The 20,742-nt window shown below is 33.0% G+C and overlaps 2 protein-coding genes across 2 annotated transcripts in view; one reads left to right on the forward strand and one right to left on the reverse strand.

Moving 5' to 3' along the window:
* Window positions 1-2,972, forward strand: part of LOC129791905 (NADPH:adrenodoxin oxidoreductase, mitochondrial) — a 298,769-nt gene extending 295,797 nt beyond the window's left edge. Inside the window, exon 2 of the mRNA XM_055830523.1 lies at window positions 2,924-2,972. The gene's annotated coding sequence lies outside the window, so the exon portion shown is untranslated. The remainder of the gene's footprint in view (window positions 1-2,923) is intronic.
* LOC129791959 (GTP-binding protein Di-Ras2) overlaps window positions 1-20,742 on the reverse strand; it is a 51,304-nt gene that overhangs the window by 29,916 nt on the left and 646 nt on the right. The gene's annotated exons all lie outside the window — the stretch shown is intronic.

The following is a 20,742-nucleotide window of genomic DNA, read 5'->3' on the forward strand; positions in this document are numbered from 1 at the left end:
ATGGAAGTTTATTCGTAACGAATATGAACCCACATCTAGTTAATATGCAAGAGGATATACCTATCTCATACGTTAGGTAGTAAAATGTAGGCATGAGATTCTCAGAAAAGTTATATTTAATATTGTTGGTCTTCGTACAGCATGCCTAATGTGGATATATTCTTGTAGAAGATTTGCATAATAAAGTAAAATATTCCAGATTATTAAATAAAATGATATTATTTAGAAATTGTTTTAATATGTGTGTGATTTGAAACTCAATTTCCAATTAGTTTTAAATACTTTTTAATGAAAAATCTTTTATTAAATTTGAATCAATGACAGGACTCAACGTCTCAACAGTGAAGCAAATAATTTTGCGTAAAAACATCTCAATAATGGAACCACAATAATGATTGATACGTGGTTAAAGTTTTAATTAAAATTTTGCACTATAAAAAATCTGCACGTCGCTGTTGTTGAAATTTGAATATTATTTTGTGGAATACTGTGCGTGGAATGGGAATTTCCCAAAGTTTTCCGCGTAAAATGTCGCTAAAGAAAATATTTTTGCTATACGCACTTTTAATTATGCAATAACATTTTGGCCAAAAGTGAATTCATTACACACCAGATAAGGATACATCGTAAAATCTTTTATGAAACTATCCGTTCTATTCTGCGCTATGAATGGTGCTTAGCACAACGTATAAATATTATTTTACACGAACAAATTTGTAATAAAGCTCATTATTATTCAAACAATAATTACCCTTACTCCGTTTTGTTACTTTAATGCACGAAATATTTTACTAAAATGTTTAACCTGCCAGTTGATTTAGCCAGTTATTATATCCTTATGTGTGTAAGTTGAGTGTGTTGTTTGTGCTTCGTTCATCAACAACCTCATTATAGGCACACGATTCAGTACATTAAACTTGGGGGATAATTAAAATTCAAACATTGAAATTTTCCTTGTAAAACCACAAGACGACAGGAGTCACTGCGAGTTATTCCTTAGTGTTTATGATGTGCTTCAGAAGCACTTGAAAATTTAACTCAAACCCCTCTACATTTCGTACACTCCATCGAAGTTAAATTGTACAAATATACGAAAGCTCCGGAAAGCTCATACCAGGAATATTGTCATGTGCCAGGGAAAGTGTGGTAATTCCATCTTATTAGCTAACACCATCACTCCGCGAGTGGGTTAAATCATCCCTTCGTGCAAAAGGGGAAACTGAAGGAGAACTTTGTATGTAGGAAACCGACATTGAGTGGAGTCAAGAAGGAGAATGAATGTGGAATGCTAAATTGTTCTTGCCTAAATGTCTCTCCAGTAATTGATGCTGATGATTAATTAAGCCCAGTGCGAATGTTTTGTCAGTATGCGGTACCATGCTCCCCAAAATGTCTTTGTTCACTCAGGTGAAGACTCTCTCTGGGTAGAAAATTTCTCACACCTCCCCCCAAAGCGTTTTCGGACTCACACTTTTCCTCAACACTAATCCATCACGGAGACGGAAAAATCTGGCCATGGCAAACAGCCAATAATCCCATATAATACAAAAATTTTTCCCCGACTTTTGTCGTTTAGTGATTTAATTTTCCCGTAATAGAGAAAAGCCCCTCTTGTTAGCTTCCACCAATGGAATAATAATTTGATAAATTTTCACGTTCCCCTTTTCTTTCGTGTGCTCCTGTGACCCATGAGTTGCCATTTTTTTTATCCTAAATCAGAATCTTGCAAAGATGTATACAAAAGGTTCTCGCATAATCTAACGTAAATCATGTTGTATCGATGCCTGGGGCTAATGTGGGGCAAATGTCATGAGTTTAAAAGACCACCAGGCTCATAAATAATTTCCCAGGGTGATATCATTTTCATTGTGGTGGGGACGGTGAAAAAAAGGTCCCATTGTTGGGTCAATTATATTGGGCAGTTAAAGCCCAGCCCTGTGAAATTTATTCTTTGTTTGAAAGCACACAGTATCGCATACAGAGGAACTTCCAACTAAAGGGAAAGAGGCGTGAAAATGCTTTTTTTTTACCCAATCTGGGTTTTTCTTATTCAATTCAAAGAGAGAGAGAGAGCTTTTGGTGAGCATCAGTAATAAAGTCGGTAATATTGTAGATAGCAATCAATATGAGCTAGCTAGGGTAGCGTAATACTCTACAACAATATCCCCATAAAATTGAAAAAAAAACTTTCCCACTCAAGGTCAATATATACCGCGTCATATATAACTGCAGATCCTCTTAAAATAATCGCTGAATACGCTGAATGGAATTTTCTTTGCTGAGCACTGCAGGATTAAATGGATTAACATCAAACTAAACAGAGTTGTAAAATTCACTTTTTTGTTTTTTAATTTGCCCTATTTTTGATGAAAGAAAAGCTTTGATACCTCTATTTGGTTTTTATTAAAAATAAAAACTAAATGTGAGCTCCATTCAAGGTGTAGCAATAGGGATGCTCGGAAATCATTTAGGGAAAATTCATTTGCCATAGCGACCAATTCGTCATTCTTTATGGTGTTTGGCGTAAATAATTACTGTGGGTGAATTTTGCGTGCTGAAAAGCTTTCAAAACATGGTAAATGGTTGAAAGCTCCCAAAACCTTCCAAAGATTAATCTCTCAATCTCACACACATTTCTCTGCACAATATTGCGTGTACTATGTGGGAATAATATACATATATTTATTGATTAATATATTCCATTAGACAATGTATCTAAATAATAATTTTGTGGGTAGAAAGAAGAATGTAGAGCAAAAAACAGCCGGAAGCAATTTTCCGAAAAATGTTTGTGGTTTGGAAAAAAAATTGCAAAATGTATCGAAAAATGTTCTTCATTGTAGGAGAAACCTTTTTTTATTATTAAATAATCTACATACTATATATGTATACATACACTACCCGTCAAAAGTTTCCGGGCAAGCAAAAATGGGGTATTTTTGAAGGCAGTACTCTGCGTTGATACCACTGCTCCGGCTGTGGTTAACCGATTTTCAAAAATTTACCAGTTTTGGAAAGGTGAGAAATGTACCTTTCCAAAACTGGTAAATTTTTGAAAATCGGTTAACCACAGCCGGAGATATAGCCACTTAAAATTTGCCTTCAAAAATACCCCATTTTTGCTTGCCCGGAAACTTTTGACGGGTAGTGTACATGTGCACATAATATAGAATGTCATGCTTTGGTTTGAAAATAACCATCCAGAAAGACAATCAATTCAATGTTCCGTGACTATGACCGTCCCATGAGATAAGTAATCTTTCAATCGATTCTATATCTTTGTCGATAGTTGGTCAAAATCCATTCACCTGTGCCACGCATCGCAGCACTTAAATAGGCCATACCTATGCGAGTTAGCCATATGAAGACAATCAAATACCGATCATGGAAGATGATCACAAATTCCTAATTGCTTTCTGATAGCCATCAGCCACATTGCTGCTGTCCTCCCTATAGAACCACCTCCTCCCATGTTCAATACAACACCCTCGACCATTGTGCAAAAGCTATGAGATATAATTTATCGGCGTCCTCAGGGAGAGCACGGTGGTGTGTTGCTAAAAATACCAATTTTATGTGATTACTACATACAACACACTTCCCCAGAATCCTCCCCCACTTAGAGAGGTGTGTGCACGGTGTGTCCTCTCGTGAGCTGGCAATTCACAATTTCAGACTAAATTGCATTTCGAATTAAATTGTGTTCCTGTCACCCCCCTCTGTATGCATTGCATATGAAATTTTGGATTCTAATTTTGTGTAATTTGCAATTATATAATAATAAAAAGGGAAGGATGAGGGGTTGGGGTGGGTGAGTTGATCTCCAAAAAATTAAAATTTAATTTATTTAAAGGAGTTTATCCCAAAGAATTTATCAAAAAGACTTTGAATTTTATTTGTCTTTATTTGCTCTTTTATAACATAATGCATGACGAACATTTTGGAATGATGTCAAGAGTTTCAAAATAAAAAAAAATCCTTTCAAAAATAGTAAAAAAATTAATACATTCTTTTCCACTTTGAGGAAAGAAAAGCATCTTGCATGAAAATTAATTAACTCACAATGATGTTGGATAAATGATAATTCCCTCAAGAAACTCGCATTTTATAAGTTCTAATATTATTCTTTGACGGAGCTTTTTTCTTACTTGTGCACGAGAACTTTTACCCAATTTACATTTTCCCATATTAGCAACTTTTCTTCATTTGCACCCTCATAACCACGTTAGTGGTCCAAAGGAGTTTATTGCTGTACTTATTTTTTTTTCTGAGTTTGCGGAAGGGAGTTGATTTTAAAATTGGTATGTATCGTAGATGGGAGCTGCACAGTGACTTGCCATACTTGGGTGTTTGCCATGTGAAAAGAATTCCCCTCTTTGCCATCTATTATTAAACTTTCAACTTTGGGTTGAACGTGAAACCACATACTCGGAAGGAGTCGTGGTGCTGCGAAAAAAAACTTTAAATTTACATAAAAGAATAATTTCCGTGAAATGTAAATGCTTTGGGAAGCTCGTTTGACTTTGTTACGGTGCGGAGATTGAGTATTTCAGCGCAGCCACAAGAGGTGTATGGTGTGGAAAAATATTACGTTTTTCTGGATGACAATGCATGGAAATTAATTAAATGAAATTACATGTCGTGATTAATGTTGGGGTAGAGTTTACTGAGGTAAGGTGGGCTATGTTGAAAATGGAGCACATTATCCCCGAGCAGACATACTCACTAAATCAAAACCATTTTCTTCTCGCACAACCCTCAAAAACACTTAAATGCGAGGAGAACTTACCTCCACAAAATTTACAATATATAGAAGGGAATTAATTGATTGGGGCCTTTAACTCAAACCTTCATTGAAATGGGGGAAATGAATTGAAAAATGATGCCCGATAATGTAAAGCGATGGTATGTTGAAAAATATTCATGACTGTGGTACATAAAAGCCACACATAAATAACACTTTAACTATCCCCAAACCAAGAGCTAAAGAGACTTTCCCACATAAAAATTGCGGAATGTGATTTGTCACTCCTCACTTTTCCTCATCCTCTTTATCATCACCGACACATTCCCATATATAATCCCCCCATATCCTGGTCGTTCACATTTGCTGAAAGGTTTAGATGTACTTCATGTATACCCATGAAGAGGTTGCCAAGAGTATCATCAATGATCAAATTTGTTATGTTATTCTCTCATTTCTCAATTTCAATTTATTTCTCTTCTTTTTTTGTGTGCAGAAAGAATTGTTGAGTGTTAAAGGAAGATAGAGCATGAAATCCATTCTTTTGATAAGACTAACAACTTCTGACGCTCGCTTTATATTTTTCAAGCTTTATACGAAAGAAGATTTTCACAAAAGTCAATCAAAATTTAATTTGATCTGAAGGTATGATTTTTTCTGGTAGAAATGTTTGAAATTTATGAAGGATACTTAAAATTAATAGAATCAAAGCATTACACTTAAATAGAATTAAAACGATATAAAAAGCTAATTTGTATTATTGAAAGTTGAACAGTTTGAAGTGAGCCAAAGGATAGTCAGGAAGAAGACAAAAGAAATTATTTCTAGAAACAAATTGTATAGATAGTTAAAAAACAGAAACAATTGTCATGAAAGAAATGTCAAACGTTAGGAAAGAAACGCCAAACGAAAAAAAGAAACATTAAATGTTAAGAAAGAAATGCCAAACGATAAAAAAGAAACGTTACCTAAACTTTAGAAAAAAAAACATAAATTAAAAAAAAGTCGAAGTTTTCTTTTTTTCAATATTTTTAAACATTAGAGCTTTAAATAATATTTAAACATTCCTTAATTTAAAAATTTCCAATTTTTAATGTTTAAAATACGCCGCACTGACCGCATTATATTACATTTCTTTTGTAGATATTTTTTCACAAAGTGCAAACTTTTTATCTTCTTGAATTTTTTGTAAGAAGAAATGTGTCAGGTGTGATTTATTTCATGGTGTTAATCGTGTTAATCTTGTTTTAAATTATTCTTTTAAAACGGAGAATAAATTATTATTCCAACACTTTGGTCTGATGATTTTAATCTGAATTTCAATTAAACATTAAGAAAATTCTCCGTGCAATTTTCTTCTGCAAACTCTTTAAATAAATATTAATAGGAAACTTTTATCGATTTTCTAAGGTTCTTTATCAACAAATGTAACACTTTTTTTTCAAATTGTGTTGTGAATGAAAATTTCCAAGGAAAATCAATTTCTACGCGCATTCAAACAAATTCCAAATAAATTAAATTTGAGTTATTGAAATGTAGGAAAATTACTCAGAAAACTACCCCAATTTCCACGCATTTCCTTCTATATGTGTGCCGTTATGTTTTTGATGTTAGGAAAAAGTGTGAGTTATTTGGAAAAAATGTCATTTGGTATGAGAGAACCTCCCCCATGTGGAATGCGCGCAAGCTTTTCCGTGTATATACGACGGTATTCTCCATATAAGTTCAATACGTTGTTCAATTTTGTAGACTTTTACGATTTGAGAAAATAGGAAAATTTATGGTAATTTTCAAACACCCACCCTTTCAATCATGGAAGAATCTTTTTGTGATGACACGTGTTTCCGCCTTCAAATTGAAGGTATAAACGACTTGATGCGTTGATTGGGGAGATAATACTGTAAAGGGGGGGGGGTACATAGGATCAAAATGAGGTAAATCGGTTCATTGAAAATTTTACTCGATGTCTTTGAAAACAAAATGAATCATTTCAAATAAGAGCTAATCTTAATCATATTAACCCCTTTACAAATGAGAAATGATTCATTTCCCCCCTATATTGGTTCATTTTACCCAAATTTGTGAGATATACATTCATATTTAAATACACTTCTATGTATATTCTGTTTTAATTGAATTATGTATTGTGGTTCAGCAAGTGGTTAGTCTGTGTGGTTTCCCTTTGCAGAAGGACAAACACTTGACCGCATGTAATACATGACGCATAAACCCCGAATATCTTTGGAGAATTTAAACTAAAATGCAACAGAGTAAGAGTTTAAAAATCTATATAAAATTTAATTGTAGTTCTTGTGTTTAGTATTAAAACTTCATTCATTTTTTATCCAAAAAAAGGCAAAGTTCTGAGATGGAAAAAAAGTTTATTGATTTTCCATTTCCTTTTGATGTTTTAGCAATTTATTCGCATAATTTGCTCCTAAATCCTCCCTTTTGACGCATAGCACGCCTTTTCCCGACCTCTCTTTTATACATATATATGCCTTTACCTACACCCCTAAAGCTTGTGTTTGCTGAAGGAGATATTCACGTTGACACCCCATTTTTGTGTACAAAAGTCAACAAGGTATACTGAAAAACACCTAAAAGTTTAAAATGAGACAAATCTTGAGGTGATTCCGTGTTTTTTTTTCTATACTGTAAAACTTTTTACACCCTCCCCCGCATAAGCCCTTCCCCGGTAAATAGGTAATTTTAATTTCTACCCTCGTTCATGTCCTTTTTCACTCCTTGCGTGAGAAATGTTGGAAAATTTTCCTCCAAAACTTCCACTTATAAGGCAGTTATCCGGCAAATAGGGTGGAGGGTTGTAAATAAATTATTCGCGTCATCTTTTATAATTCCACATCTATGTATTGTATATAGTGTGTGTATTCTTCTTTGCTTGATTTCGCCTCTGTGAAAGTGTCTTCCCATGCGGTAGTCAAGTGGAAATAGTCCTTAGAAGTGATTCGTGAATAAAACCTCCTTGCACACTCTCTTTTTTCCCCCCTTCCATTTTCAACCCCGAGATCGCCCTCAATCTCACATTTATTTTCCCACTTGAGCACTCCTTCGGAAAAACTTCCTCTCTTTATTCTTCTTCACCCATCCATCCGCCCATAACCACCCTCACCGTCTAAACATTCGTTGCGTGTGGATTTTTGTTGAAGTGAAAGTGTCTTGTGCACACAATTCAAGAAGCATTTCAACACATATAGACGGTGGTGGTGAAAACTCTGCAATGGACTTTATATATATGAGATTTAATGATCATTTGATTTCTTGATTTACTATCAATATTGATTCCCATGCAATTGCCCCGACGATGGGATTGCCCATAAATAATCTCTTTTGCACGTGTTCCAACCCATCTGTGGGATTTATACTTCATATCAATTAGTTCCCTTTATCCCATTGGGGGTGGGTTATCAATTGGAAATACAATCTCTCCCCTATATGTGTGTGGGGAGGTTTAATGAAAAAGAGACTCAACTTGCTGAAATAAAATTGATCATACTATTTAAAATTCCCCATATACCGGATTTTCTCTTAATCACACATTTTGTTCATTCACTTTGAGCTTCCCTGCAGTCGCTTTTGGTCTGAAGCTTTCTGCACACCAATCGCACCCAGAGTAAAACCTCCCTCACATTCATCCCATCTTTCGTCCAAGCACAGAGTGGATATGTGTGTGCATTACACGGCCCCAACTCCACTCTATATAGTCTCCGCTTGGTATGCTCTAACATATTTAACAACACCCCCGGCAAGAGTTGAAACAAGGGCAAATTCCCAGAGATGAGATAAGGATAACTTTAAGCATTTGAGGTGTTTGATACACTCTCTATGCTATAAGCTTGTTTGCGAAATTTCCGTAAAAACTTTTACTTCACACAATATACACAAAACCAAGTAAATTTTAAACGAATCATTAAGCAATCATGCACACAAAATTAAGTCCTGTATACTCACAATTTAATGTCTTTTTAATAGCCTTCATTGCGCATCATATACTTTTGTTGGATGATAAAAAAATATTCAGTGTGACAGGTATGTGACAAAAAGTAATATCCCCCTGCGTTTGGGGTAGAAATATAAGGACACAGCACTTACAGAATAAATAAATAAAGTTATATAAATGACGAAAAATAGGTAACAATTTTTTTCCTATGTACAGTAAGATGCTTAAAATAGGATTTGTTCTTAGTTATTTTAAATTTATTAAAAGGAGAAGCTATTTAATGCTCTATCTAAATTGGCACTCAAGTGATATTTAATACACATTTAACACTTGGAGGATCGAGGATTTTAACCTCAAAAGTTTAACCTTAATTTTCTCTTAAAAGAAAATATTTTTCCACGTTTTCTTTCGACGATATTGAAGTAATGAAACTTTCCTATATACAGATGTAGAATTTATCACGAAATGTTTAATAGATTACAATTTTAAAGCGATTGAAGAAAGTCAAATTGGCCACTTTGGCCACGAAAATCCTCCAAGGGTTAAAGGTCTTATTGACAGACCTAGTATGGACGGACACAAAGGTGAAAATGTGAGTTAGAGAATATATTTAATTTTTTTGGAATGACCTAAAAACAGGATTCGATATTTACAAATCAATATTGAATCGTAAGTTTTATAATTCTTTATTCTGAAGGTATGTTGCTTTTTCGAGTTTGCTAGAATCGATAAATCACACCGCTTTAAATATACAGCAAAAATATGGTAGGTGTTCGCGAATAAACCTTATATTTAACGCGATAAATTACACTTTCTCTCTCTTTTTTCCGCCAAATCTCTCCTTTATTCCCCACATTCCTTGTTTTCACCACTCGAATTCACCACCATGATTATTCCTCTTCGAGTGCGCGCCATATTTAAATTTTTTTTTTTCGACAGTCTTAGTGTCTTTTTCGCTAATGTTTTTTTCTAAAAACTACTTTAATCGCATGAGAATATACATATAATATAAAAGGAAGATAGTCTCAAAAGATATTTTAAAATACCTACATGAAATCCATGAAATAAGAGAACAATCAAACGTCAATCAATGATACCTATATCCATTCCTATTATATTGGAATAACATATAGACGTCAGGTATATTATGTAGAGGATCTATTTGAAATGCTTCAAATTATTTTGAGATGAAGCCGTTGATTTGCGCGAATTGCTCAATATAGCGAGAACAAAGATTAGAAATTGCTATAATTCGATTTATTTGAATAATGGAAATTTTGCAAATAGAAGGGATACTCCTTTTATGTATTCTTCCAACAAACCGCGTGGTATTCGCATTTACAATTGAATTTTCGGAATTAACATGGTAATATGTACAATTTTCAAAATGGGTATCGCCTGGTTGTTTTGCTTTGTACCAAATTTGTGAGATTTTATCCGATCTTTCCTCTGCAATTGAATATATTTCAAAATTATTCCCCGCAGAGATATTCTGTTAGTTTGTCCAAAGGATGCAAAATGAAAATGATTCTATATAGATTTTAATCATTTTCAAAAAAGATAAATTTGCACGTTTAATGTTGTTCAATGCATCTGAATATTAGCTCTTCGGTATAATGTTTGGGGGTAATGTGAAGCATATCTGGTTGAAATTAATTCGGGCTATTGTTAGTGCAATATGTGTGTGTATAATGTGCAGCATGTACCGTGGCAAAGCTTGAAAGTAAATTTTCGTGTGAGGATGCGTGTGTTCTGAATATAACACAGTACAAAACACTGGGTCAACATACTCAACATACCCCCAATTGCATTTTGCATGTTTGCCTTTAAACTACCCAGAGGTAGCGTAGGGTGAGATTAGTTATGGTTTTGTGTTGGGGAGGAAAATAGGAAATTAATGCTACACTGAAAGAATTTTAACTTTTCAAGTACCAAATTCGACATTTTACTGCTTATTTTGTACTTGGATAAGCACCAAAATTCTTCTTCTTCCTTTTTTTGATTTTTAAGATATTATCGATATCGATATTCAATATCGATATAGAATCTTCTTCTTTTTTTCTTTTCTCATGAAAATTGAGGAAAATAATCTCAACCCCTGAAGAAGCAAAAAATGAAGTTCCTAATCCCCAGGAAAAGCCGAATTTCAGGAAAACACCACACATTTTGTATTATTGTTTAACAAATATAACATAAAACTAAGAAAAAAAGAAGAAGAAGTTTCAGTTGAATAATCGGTTTTTGAAAAAAAAGCGATATTGTGTGAAAATATAACCAGCAGCGCCTCTATATAGATATTTGAGAAATAAAGTGGTGCTTTTTCAACTTAATTGGTACTTAGAAAAGTAGTAAAACCGACAGTCGAAGCACAAACTGTTTTTTCAGTGTATGATAACAAACCATGATGGGATTCCCTTCAAGATATCCCGGACACATCACTCTAGCCCCCGAAAGATGTGTTAAATTCTATACCTTTCAAGGAATATTATATCCCAATTAGTCATATCTGTGACATTTAATCTGCACTATATGTAAAATATTCTATATAACAATTCTCTGTTAATTTTAAAATTATATATTGAACATTTTATTGTTTCTGCTTAACTCTTTTTTATTGACCAAGTGAATGTCTATAATATCTTGAATTTTAGTTATTTACATATTGCATTCTATGATACTTTATTTATGTTTGAATTATGTAAATAAGTTGTTTTGCTAATGAAAAGCAAAACAAAATTATCAAATTAATCATTAAAAAATTTATATTGATTGTCTTGCTATTGTAATTCTTGCTATTGTTTGTCATGTAAACCAATAATGTACCTACTTACCTAAATTATATGTAATGCAACTGATTAGTTTCAAATTCATGGGATTTCGAATTATTTAGAACGCATTATTTCGAGTGGTTAATTTAATTCATTTAATTTATTATGCAAAAAAGCATTTAAAAGAGTGAATTTAGTGTTCTTGATGCAATTTCTTACAATTTTATGATTAATTTATAATTTAATACACTCAAAGAAAAAGAGATTTGTCATTTTCATTACCTCCCGGCGTCTTATGTAGGGTAACGTCAATGTAGAAAAGAATAAAGAGACATTATGTATGTGAAAAAGCTTTCAGTGCAAAGCTTTCATTCAATTATCATGAGAAATTGCGGAATAAATTCAAGAGTGGCTATAAACCATCTAACTCGAGGGGATATTTTGCTTGTAAGGAATTTATCAAAATGTTTTGGATGAATTTTAGGGGAAAGACTATGTATGGAATTTGAGAAGCAATCATAATAAATTTTAGAAAAGGAAAATGCAGATAATTTGGGGAATGGAAAGCAAGTGAAGTGAAAAGACACAGGGACAGTTAATAATGTTTTCTTCTACATCCCATCCCAGACGACAATTTCCATGTGCTTTTCTATTGATTCCCATACTCTGCTGCGGTTCATTGCTGTGAGATATATATTTTTTCCCAAGCACACACAGCATAGAATTTTAATGAAGAATGAAAATTGAATATTGTTCTTTTTTATGTCCTCTGGTAAGGTATACCTACAATATTTCTTTCGTGGATTCATCTCCGAGGCAACGTGACTAGAAGCAAAAAAAATATTCCTATTTCATACTTTTTTTGGAGCGAAGGGAGGAGGGGAGAAACCCATCAAATTTAGCTCTTCATTCAAATCCTTTCGGAAACATTCATTAAAATTCAAACGAAGCCGTTCTACAATATTCGTCCTTCGGGGTTTTGCTTAATTTTTTTTTAAATCTGTATTTTAATTGGCAAAAACGTATTGTACCTCCAAGATATCGTTTGAAATATTTTAAAGAAAAATATATGAATCTCTTCTATTTCCAAAATACTGTATAAAATGAAATCAACGTGCGATTTATGTGAAATATCAAGTAGTTTTATTGAAAAGTACATGAGCTTTCACAGAGAAATCGTATAAAAGAAATGTTACATATATTGCAAATGCGCCATCTGCAGCTTATCAAATATAATATCTGGTTTTCTCATGCCAATACATAAAGATATTTTATACTTTTTCATTTGAATAAAAATATTCTTTTATAGATTCTGTATTATTATCTACATTTAAGAAGATTCTTTATACATCTGTAACATATACTTTGTTTCGAAAATTTACAAGAAATCATACAAATTTGACTATTATAGAAATAATCATTTAATCCGATTAGTTTATCTTCTTTCTTTAATAACATACACATACCATCGTCAATGGATTCTTTTGCCTTTCCATGCGACAGATTCTGGTTGGGTACGATACATATAATAATATTTCGCACGGAAAATAGGGTCGGAAGCATTGCGGGGGATTTGTGGGTGTGAGAAAAATTTCAAAACGTGCCCGAATAAATTACATACTACACCAAATCCACCCTCCGTCGAAGAAATATGGAGATAGAGAAGACCTTTTGCAATGGAATTTGGGTTCCTAGACATATTGAGGGTGACGCGGGGGATGTACACAAATGGATGGTAAAACCATTTCAATTACCATAAACGATGATGAAATTCTGTGTATAACCGATTCAGTTGAATTTTCTCTGCTATCTGACATGATATTTTCATGTTTAGCTTTTCCTCCAAATTGTTTCCCAACTGATCTTTCGCGTTTTTCCACAAGTTTTTCTTTCGCTCATAAAATAAGCCAACACACCGTTTACACAAAGAGGAATTTTAATTAAGTCCCGAAGTTTATATTTCTTGTAAATGTCGAATCGGAAACATTTTGTTTAATTTTTTTTTTATTGTCCAATTCTTGCATGTTTTTTTTTGACCTCATTCATATACGTTGTTTCTTGCATTAGAGAATAAAGGTAGAGGAGGGTAGATTTATGAATTTCATTGTCATGACAATTTACCTACGCGCACCAATAATTGAGGTATTTGTACAAGAAAGAAGATATTTTTTGGGAGGAAATAACAAAACATTTCATGTGATTAAAATATTAGGGAGGACAGGGGCAATGTGTTATTAATTTCCTCATTTTTTATATGAAGATTAAGAATCCTTATAAATTTTCTTCTCAAAGAATTAAGGATTTTTCTGTCTTAATTGCAATGAAAAATTGAGTTCATCGCACTCAAAGCTTTTCAAAAAACTAATAAGAAATAATTCGCCATAAGTTTTATTATAATATTCATTTATTGGAAACATTGGGCCTAATTCAGCGACCAAGAAACCCTTGAAATCTTTGAATTTTGTACTGAAATTTCAAGATTTAAAGCGAATTCCAAGGGTTTCTTGGTCGCTGAATTAGGCCCATTATTCCATAAGTTTCCAACTACAATAAAATGGTTAAGCTAATGATATGTAATTTGACTCATCCCATCCACCCCCACACAGCTACAGGGGGTGAACCAAATCATTATTTTTGCATACAGACAAACAAATGGAAATGAATATTAATAGCAATTTGTAAAACAACATAATTATACCTCTAAGCAGTTCTCACACAACTTTAATATTCAGCAATCGCTTTGAGCGCAATATTGGCAAAAATAATTTATTAAATTGTTCCGCATAACTCTCTCCGATAAGCAAATGACGTCCTTTGATAAATTTTGGAAACTTTATGGGGCACTTGACCCGAACCATCAGGCGATCGAAAATTCCACACAAAGAGAGAATTAATAAATTAGTCTTAAGTACGTCCAATCGGATACCCAATAGAGCGTGATGCGAATGGCATGATTTTATCTATAGTATAGGGATATTAAATTAATTATAACATGGCAATATATTGTGAAATTTGTAGCATTGGCCAATACTCCAATATTCTCGGGAACATAGCGTAGAGCGCTTGAAATAACGACTCCTCTATCAAAAGTGGAATTAATACAGCAATTTATTGTTAAATTTCCTCGCCATATATAATTATATGGACGAAGGGATGGATGGGTTTTTTAAGGCACCAACAAACCACAGACATTGTTTCGAGAGCTTTATTCAGCTTTATGCTGTAAAGAGAAAGAGAGAGTGTTTTGTGTGTATTTAGTGGGATATTATTATGTACTACAACTATAAATATAATGTATAAAGTAAAATGTATTGAATCCCAAGAGATGTTCTTTGTAGAGTTTTCCACATGAGGGAATTTTCGAGCATTAAATAATTTTCACTATCCAATACATAAAGTGAATAAATAGTTTCACGTGTATGTAAAATAAAATCTACAGGAAAAACTACAAAATCAATACCTACAGTTTTATATGTACTTTTGTGCCTTATAAAGTGTGTTGAAGAACACCAGACAGTGTAGTAGCTTTTATAATATCCTGGGGTTCCATCTTTTGATAAAAAAAAATAGGATTTTGGTCATAAAATTGTGCATTTAATCAGGAGAATATTCCGTTTCAGTAAGGATGATGTCAAATGCACAATTTTCTGGGAAAATTCTAATTTTCTGATAAAAAGATTTAACCCATATTTTGTATATAGATTATCCTTAATGTTTTTCTTAAGATAAATTAAAAGGATTTAAGAAAATGTTATTTAAAACAGCAAGCACAAAGACATTTTCAGTGTACAGTCGTACCCCGCTTAATCAAGTCTTGGTTAAACACTTCTCACCCATTAATTTTAATGCGTAAGAAGAGTTTAACCAAGACTTGATTATGCGGGGTATGACTGTATAAAGGAAAAGCACAAAACTATTAAAATTCAAACTGCAGACGTTTGAATAAAGTTCCTATATTTATCCTGCAGAAGAATTTCTTTTAAATGTTTTTATTTCATTTTACCTCAAAGTTCACATGAAAAAGAAATTTTAGATGAAAAAAAAAACTCATTCTTTGTCTGAATTTTCTCATGCATTTCGTCAGTGGACCACCCATCGTATAAATTAAAACTGAAATTTTCTCTCTTAATAATCTCATGGTTTTTCATTTAACCATTATATAGATGGTGAAGTTTACAGCACCCCCTGAAAAGGAAATGCTTTTCTCGCTCTACATACCAGTCGTTATGACCGTGTACATTTCTCTTCAAATGAACAGAGTGGAGTATCCGGGAGTCATTCATAGCATCTGGGAAGTGCAATCACTCTCAGATTAGATCATTGTGCTATCATCATCATTCTTTCTCTATACTGCGTCCTCCTTGCGTTTTTACCATCTACTACTCTCGTGTGAATATTTTCTTCTATCCCGCAATTGAAGAACATCGTCTTGGTGGATTTTACTTCCATTCGCCGAGACAAAGACCATCCGAGAGGAGAATGAAAGGGGATGTAACACAAGTGAGCCACACATTCTGTCGACAATGGATAAATGATGTACATAGTGATCGGGGAAGAAATTATATATGTCGTGCTTAGGGGCATGTGCCACAGTGAAGAATGTTAGCACTCAATAATGCTCTCACATGTGCTTTTTCCACCCTCTCAAACACACACAAAAAATTCATTCTGTCGAACTTATGCCTAAACATTGTTATACAAAATGATTAAAATGTTAAGTGGGTGATTGAGATAGTAAGGAAATTTTCTTCTTCGCACCGGAAGCATAAGAAAATAAAATAAAATGTTTGAGTTAAGATTTTGGAATTAAAGTGAATTTCCTACGTAATACGGTGAGGTCGTTAAGGATAATCAACGTTTTGAGAATCATACTATTTTTAAAAAACCCTATATTTCTTCCTAAAAGACGGTCATTTAAAAACTTAAATTTTCCCCGTGAAAAGTGTAAAATGAACCCAAAACTTTATGCTAAATGGCTGTGTGCTCAAATGGAGTGAAATTGCATTGAAACTAAAATTCCTCTTGAAGACATTGTAGCACAAGAAAACTTTTCAAATTACATGAAAATTTTTCTTCTTGAAAGTTCCTTTGAGAAATTCAAACGTAATTCATTAATATCTTTGATCAATTTTTTTGTACAGCTCTTACACAAAGAGTTTTGAGTCGTATATGTATTATTAGTTGTAGTGACTGGAAGCTTTTTTTTTATTTATGACTAGATTTATCGTTGAATTCCTTTCCACTGTTGCTTATTTCACTGCTTTTCCTTGTTTCTTCTCTGTGGAAGCTATTGGAGTTGTATAAGGAGAAAACTTTTACAATCACGTCGTACACAAGCTTTTATCTTCTCAAACAGATAAAAAACTTGGATAAAAATCCTACATGATTCGGGTTTTTTTTTCAGGGGTGGTGTATTGTCTTTCACGTGAATAGAATAGATGAAGGGGAGTTAAAAGAAATATTGAGAGATAAGAATATAAAAAAAAGAGATAAGAATATTGAGACAAAAAAAACCTAATAGAATTCTTATATACGAAAAAAAATGCTAGATTTGATTTCACCTTCATTTCCCGTTCTATTCCACAAATACCTTCGTCTTGAGTTTTATTTCTTCCCACTGACACTTAAATATTTTCTCATGCGTCGCACACAGCCCTTTGTTTTTCACCCCTAAAATTAGATTTTCCACCTTCCTGCCCTCCAGAGTATACTCCTTTTACATTTTCTCCATATTTAGCACAAAGGGAAATCATTTATATAAAATAAAATAACTTTAAGTAGCGAAAGAAAAAAGTACAATTGGTTCTCTCCTCTGAATGTCCACCCACTGCTGGTGCAAATTTAAAATTTTCCGCACAAGAAGCTCTTTTTAGGGCGAAATTTACTGTGAATATTTCTCGTGAGATAAAATTTTATTCAACTTTTTTTTATGTAAATGTCTTTTCATAGACCATCATGTGAGAAGAATTCAATCCCTTTTTGTGTGTCGTTTCTTCCCTCCTCGAAAAAAGGGATAAAGCGTTCAATTTTGTGGACAAATCTCTCCGTATATGTATTTCACCACAAAATAAGAAAGCTTTTCGATATTATCCCAAAAGCTTCTGCTAATATTGCTCCTTTTTTTCCTTCGTCGACGGTATTTTGAGAAGAAGGGAAAGAAAAAAAAAATAAACCCTTGTGGTGTGTGGTTCAATTTGCCCTCCATGTGTGTGCCACACAAAAGGAATCTCATGTTTGGAAAATGATTCCCATGGTGTTGTTCTAAGTGTATATTGTTAACTTGATATATGTATGTAGTACATGACATCAATAGAATGGATTGTATATTATATGTATGTATTTCTTTTTATAGAGAGAGCTTTTAATCTACCTACCAACTATTGAGGCATTCATTTGCAATATTTCTTTAAATTATTCATAAATAGTTCAGAAACAATATTTCTTGGGAAAATCCAGAAAATCTCGTATAGTAAAGGGATGAAGATTCATTGATATATGCTAAAATATATCCAGAGCTATGTATTCTTCATATACATATGATAATAAATATACTGCAAAACATTTTGAGTGCATAATGGAGACTGTGCGAGGTAAATTGGGGGAACAAACACAGCTTTGCTGGGAAAGACGAGAAAGAAACTATGTTTTATATTTAAAAAGAATGTCTTGAATGCTACATATTTGCAAGAAATATTTTCTTCTATTTAATAAAAGGAAGAAAAAATAAAAACTTACGTAAAACTGAGTGAACAAAATTAATGGAGTAAGTTGGACAACCTTCTATTTGAAAGCTTCTTTTTTCACAAAGCTCCAACCGAAACTTTCTGATAATTTAACTTTCACACAGCTTTCAATAAAAGTTATTTTGGAGCGGTTTTTCCAATGAACCATTTAACCTCATTTTATTATACAGTCCAAAAAAGCGATACCATCGTAATATCACATAAATAATTCAGAACAAATTAAAATAAATTAAATTTAAAATTTCAAGAGATCTCTTAATAGATTTTGAGTGCAGCTGTGAGTGAGCAAAATGTGACTTTTCTTCTCTTTTAAAAACTTTTCCGTGTAGATTTTCACAAACTATTTCATGAAAAAAAAACCTCCCTATACAATTATAAGGATGAATTGAATGAGATTAAAAGTTATTCCCCAGCAGTCTTTTTTCATGCTCCAATGCACTTAATACAGCAAAGTGCAGTTTTTCACCAAAAGGGGGGAAAAAGAACGAATGACATGGAGCTTTCAGTGTGTTGGTTATACATTTTAATTTATTTGCACAGACAGCGTGAATTATTTCTGGTTTCCGGTGTGTACCTCATTCTATGTCAAAACATCAATAAATGGGGCTGAATAGTATGAAATAATTTATATATTTTTTCCCTTCAGGGGAAATTCATTTCACTACCGTGCGACACAATTTATTTATTCATAATCTCTTTATATGTATATCGTTGATTTTATCTCTCGTACTTAAGATGTGTCCTCGCCACATCAATCCAATTTCTTATTTGTCATCTTGCGTCAATTAACGAATAATTATGCCTTTGAGGCGGTAACAATCAATGTGAAAATGCCATGAAATCCATAACACGGTGTAACGAAATTTATGTTTCAACTAAGCAGAGATGTCAATTTTTTTTTAACTAAGAAGAAAATAAGACAAATATAAAAATATAAAAATAATTAAAAGTAATTTAGAATAATTAATTGGTCGAATGCAATAAAGGGTTGAGAATGTGAATATTATTAAGTCATATGCCGTGACAATTGTTGTAGGTCTTGAAAAAGCTCTAATCGAGATCAAAACGCCGGCGGAAGGTAAATTAAAAAAAAAAAAAGAAAACTTCATAGCCTCTTAAGAAATCTTATAGGAGTTGTTTGCCTTGCACTTTATCTCATTTCCACCTCAGCTTTTCTTTGATGAGAAATGCGGGAAATGCGACTTTTCAAGCTTTTTTAAACTTTTTTGCAACTTCACCAGAGGCTTCCATTTCCCATAAATTCTTCTTGCACACAACTTTCTGTGAATTCTTGAAAAATAAACAGCAAAATCAATAACCACATAGGGTTATTTAAATAATAGAGAAACTTGGGGGAATTTAGCCATTTTTCAAGGGTTTCAGAAAATTCAACATTCACTCCTTTCACGTGAAAATAGAGGAAAGTGTTGTCGAACTGAGAGGTCGATAAATTTCCTATAAAGGATATTTTTTATATTGCCACAAATGATCGATATTACTGTCAAAGGTACACAAAAGATGGCCAAACTCCTTGAGGCTACATGTGAAGAAATTCTATATAACTTTAAAATCTATTTTTGGGCAATCTTCTTTGCAATTCTCAAAATAGAAATAACTTTGAAACATATGAAAACTTTGTAGCATTAATGTGTCTATTAACTTTCTCGCACGGTTTGTATTTTATAGCTCTGCAATAAACATATTCCCTGGGGTGGTCAGACAAGTCGTAATTTTGACACTAGCCTTTCCAAGAACCACCATGATGAATTAAAGTTGAGGTTGTTAACGCTTATTTTGAGAATTCATAAATATTGGGGAAATTTTGTGAGTCTAGGATTAAAATAGAAATCGTTCCTAATGTGAAATGTCCTTTTTTCTTTTAATAGTTTTTATTCTGTATATAAAAAAAATGGCTTGAATGTGACTTTATGAAAAGAAAATTAAATCTGTCCTTCAGGACTTTTTTCTCTACGACGAAAACTTTGCAAGATATAGATCTCACACAGCTAAAAAAAATAATCTTCAAGTAATTTTTTAATAGTTTTTTTTCAAAGGAATTTAGGCTGGGTACTGTAGAGATAAAAAAAAACTGAACATGACAGGGGTGAAAAAAAAGTCAAAAGAAAGAACCTGGCATATTTATAATTGAAGCTATCAATCAATGCAAAAAGTGTGTTTGATGGTTGTTTTGGAAATAAAAATGCTGTTGCACGGTGTTGTTATTGAGGTATGTGTCAGCAAAGGGATCTATGAGCGTTAATCAAATACCACTGAAATTCATATTTGACCCTTCAACTTCAGCACTAAACTGATGGGATATAATAGAAGCTTTTCTTCTTCCCCCCAAAAAAAAATTAATAACGTGGCGCCAAATGAGATGAACAGATGCGATGGGGCACAGAATTAGGGATGAGATACGGGGAGGTCTTTTCCTTTGCGTGGATTTCCCACGAAATATAGCCCATAAATGCCAGAAGCCAACATTTTTCCATCTCACTTTTCTTTCTGCATCAGTGGAGACATGGC

This window comes from Lutzomyia longipalpis, chromosome 3, assembly GCF_024334085.1.
Source record: "Lutzomyia longipalpis isolate SR_M1_2022 chromosome 3, ASM2433408v1".
NCBI classification, from domain to species: domain Eukaryota; kingdom Metazoa; phylum Arthropoda; class Insecta; order Diptera; family Psychodidae; genus Lutzomyia; species Lutzomyia longipalpis.